The sequence below is a fragment of the Mercenaria mercenaria genome, unplaced genomic scaffold (assembly GCF_021730395.1).
Source record: "Mercenaria mercenaria strain notata unplaced genomic scaffold, MADL_Memer_1 contig_4340, whole genome shotgun sequence".
In the NCBI taxonomy this organism is placed as follows: domain Eukaryota; kingdom Metazoa; phylum Mollusca; class Bivalvia; order Venerida; family Veneridae; genus Mercenaria; species Mercenaria mercenaria.
The window spans coordinates 20,139-24,256 of record NW_026462560.1 but is presented as its reverse complement, the minus strand read 5'-3'; positions in this window follow the sequence as shown (position 1 = coordinate 24,256).

Here is a 4,118-nt window from a genome sequence, read left to right as displayed (position 1 = left end):
TTGGGTCATGATGGTAAATAAGTATGCAGAATATGAAAGCAATATCTCAATGGACTTTGAAAATATCTGGGGTGGTGCGAAGCTTTAACATTTTTTCTCAGTCAAAAAAGGGCCATAATTCAGTCAAAATGCTTGATAGGGTTGCCTCCTCCTTTTACAGACTGGGGTCATGATGGTAAACAAGTATACGAAATATGAAAGCAATATCTCAATAGACTTTGAAAATATTTGGGGTGGTACGCAAACTTTAACATTTATTCTAAGTCGAAAAGGGACCATAATTCAGTCAAAATGCTTGATAGAGTTGCCTCGTTCTTTTTACAGACTGGTGTCATTATGTTTAACAAGTATGCAAAATATGAAAGCAATATCTCAATGGACTTTGAAAATATTTGGGGTGGTATGCAAACTTTAACATCTGTGTGACGCTCACGCTCACGCTAACGCTCACGCCGACGCCGAGGCGAGTAGGATAGCTCCCCTATTCTTCGAACAGTCGAGCTAAAAATGACAATTAATGTAAAACAAGGAAGAACATCGCGAGTTCCTTCGTTAGGTAGAAAAGTTTGGCATATTTGATTGCATCCAAGCATCGTCCTGGTATCGAAAACATGACTCAAAGTCAAAATTTCGTAGGGCCTACGATTAATTAGTAATAACTGGAAACAGCTGTAACTATGCAGCGCAGAGTAATCAAGAATGAATAGAACAAATTTTAAAACAAAACAAAACACCAATTGAAACAACAGCTGACACAGTAGGCCAGTAGTAAATCTGCCTGACTAGGAAATCAGGGGACCTAAGTTCGAGCCCTCGTTCCCTCAACTGAAATTACTATATATTATATAAGAGTCCCGTGTATCGGTACTTTACACCTGATATGCTAAATTACCAGGTAAGCTTCTGGAATTGGAGCTTCTTCTGTATCTGGCATTATTCTCCAACAATAATTTTAACAGCCTTCTGGAGAGGTCGCCAACAGGGTATCAGTTGGTGACTAAAATAAGCTTACAAACAAACAATTAATCAAAAAAGAAAAGAAAAACGAATTGGTGCATAAAATATATTCACTTCAATTGAAATATTTCGTATTGGTTTAGACATTGATCCTTGAAGTGAAAATAATTAATATTAGTAATACAAGTTTCTACTTATATTTAACAAAGCCGAAAGACACATTAAAAATTTCAAAACATTCTTGAGTGCAGTTTATTTCGTTAACATGTTAAACTAACAACTGACACGAAACGAAAAGTAGTCTTAGGTGTAACCAATCAATCGATTGCAACTAAACTCCTTAAACCACTTAAAGCATGGGAGACTAATTTAAACAAATTACAACGCAATTATGTAAAGAGATTATATCCCTTTAAGATTGTGCAAACTCCCTACATTCCTACATTCGATGGTTCTGTATAAAGATAGGTGTTTTGTTTGCAAGCAATGAGGAAGACCGAAGTTTTCGTGTACCATAGATGTTCTTTCACCTTGCGTTCTTTCCAGTAAGCAATTGGCAAGCTGAGAATCAGCTAAACTGGTATAATTGTTATTGTTTTAATCAATATAGTCTAGGAGTGTATTTACTTTATGACTGGATGTGCCATTTTTCTTGTCTTTGAATGCCATTAAAATCAGGTCTTAGTCTGTGTCGTTTATGGACAAGTTGTCAAAAAGGAGTGGGACATTTTGTCAGGAAGGAATTGGACATTTTGTCAGGAAGGAGATGGACTGTCAAAGTCGAACTGGACATTTGTCAGAAATGAGTTTGGTATTCAGAAAGGAGTTGGACATTCGTCAGAAAGGAGTTGGACATTTAAAAAAGGGCTGGAAATCGTTATAAAGGAGTTGGACATTCAAAAATGAGTTGGACATTCCCCAGAAATGAGTTAGGTATTCCGAATTGAGATAGGCATTCCTCAGAAAGAGTTGGACATTACAAAAGGAGATGGACATTCGTCAGAAAGGAGTTAGGTAATTAGAAAGGAATTGGACATTCGTCAGAAAGGAGTTTGACTTATGTCAAAAAGAAGTTGGACATCCAAAAGAGGTACCTTAATGTATACCCATCTCCTTTCTGACGAATGCCCAACTCCTTTCGGGCGAATGTCAAACTCCTTTCTGAATACCCAATTCCTTTCTGGCGAATTTCTAACTCCTTTTGAATGTCCAGCTCCTTTTGAATACACAAATCCTTTCTGACAAATATCTTCGTCAATGACTTCTCGCCACTCATGTTGCCCCACAGGTGCAGACAGCACGTGGAGCTTGATGGATTTGACATTGAAGCTAACAGTACAGTAAGTTTATGAAATTAAAGATCATGTTTGAAGTTTGTAAATCAGTCAAAAAGTCGGTATGTAATTGATTTGACATTGATTTAACAGAAAAGATTTAATACGTTTGAATCATTTTTGGGGGATATGAAATGACACAAAACGATTATATATAACAGTAGAGAACATGTGAATATCATAATGTTATTAATCATATGATCTTATATTTATCTTGTCATTTGTCCGAAGGTGGTCACATTGGCTGGTACTAAGTTACTTGATCAATGCAAATTTTATCATTATCTACCGTTTGTTTCCTTACTTTGACCAGTCAAAATGCATAAGTCCCGTATTGGCCCGGTTTTCTCATAGTGGCCCTGATGTTCTTACTTTGGCCCTACGTTTCTCATTCTGGCTCAGCTGAGTCTGGTATTGCTCAGTCTGTTCATATAATACGAACAGTTTCTTAATATTTTATTGAATTAGTTATACATTTGGATAGTATGAAGTTATACCAATGATAAAAATATTTACATTTTAAAAATTCAGACGAACTCGAAGGGTAACAACATTAGGTCCTATTTTATTTGTAACAGTTTGAATCAGTGGGTTTAGTTAGTTAGGTTTTTGTTTTCGTGGTTAGCGCCTTTTTTCAACAGTATTTCAGTTATGTAATGGCGGGCAGTTAACCTAATCAGTGTTCTTGGATTCGGACGAATGACATCAGGCATGATGTTTTTTTATCAAATCGACAGTTAGAACTTACGCCTCGCCTGGGGATCAAACTCACGACCCTGTGATCCGTAAATCTGCGCTCTACCTGTTGAGCTAAGCGGGGGGGGGGGGGGGGGGGGGGGAAAGCGGGGCGCCTCTTTGGGTTTAGTAGACACTTTACACACGATACATACTCAACATAAAAGTTGTATTTCAGATTATTGGAAATGCATGGTTTCTACATCACAATAAGGAAATATGGGGAGATCCTTGGACATTCAGACCAGAAAGATTTTTGGACGAGAATGGAGACCTGTTACCTTCAGAACATTTACTTCATAGAAAGTCAGTAAAGCAAAGTTACAAAAGTTTAATTTACAATTTGTTTGTATATTTATTGAGTACTCGTATTTAAAATTGAGTATTTCGAATACATCTATATGTGAGTTGGACATAAAAGTTTCAGATATCTTGCACGTCGTAAATCCCATATGGGGAAATCATTTCTAACTGATTCTGATTCTGACACGGCAGTTGTGCACGTTCAGATTAAATTATTTAAGACCTTGATTTTCGAAAGTATCATCATTTTAGGTTAGCCAGTAAAACAGATGGGGTCGTGTGTAGGTACGAGTGATTTTTCTTAGAGATACTGTGATGTCTTGATATAATCAGCAATAATGGGAGCTTACCATATCTACTGAGCAGTGATAGAAATTGCTTTAAATGTCATAGGCGTAGGCTGCATGTAACGAGACACAAAAAATTGTAAACATATGTGTTGAACAATATAATACAATCGACCAAATAGATATTATACACCCTATGCCTCGTTTTATTCTTATCAGAATGTGTATGCAGCTTACAACTAATGTGAGTTCGCTACTTCATTTATAATTTCAGTTATATATTCTTTTCCAAGCGTTTGAATCGCTGTTTTACCTGCACAAATAATCCAAATTTCCAAATGTCCGTATATGAAAACTGCAATCTTTTAAATCAATTAAATTTCTAAAATGAACTGGTCCTTCATTCAGTTTGAGTAGTACCACTAATTATTTGAAGGGGTATTCACTTAAAATTTACTGACTTAATAGCGAACAGTGCAGACAGTGATCAGCCTGCACGGAT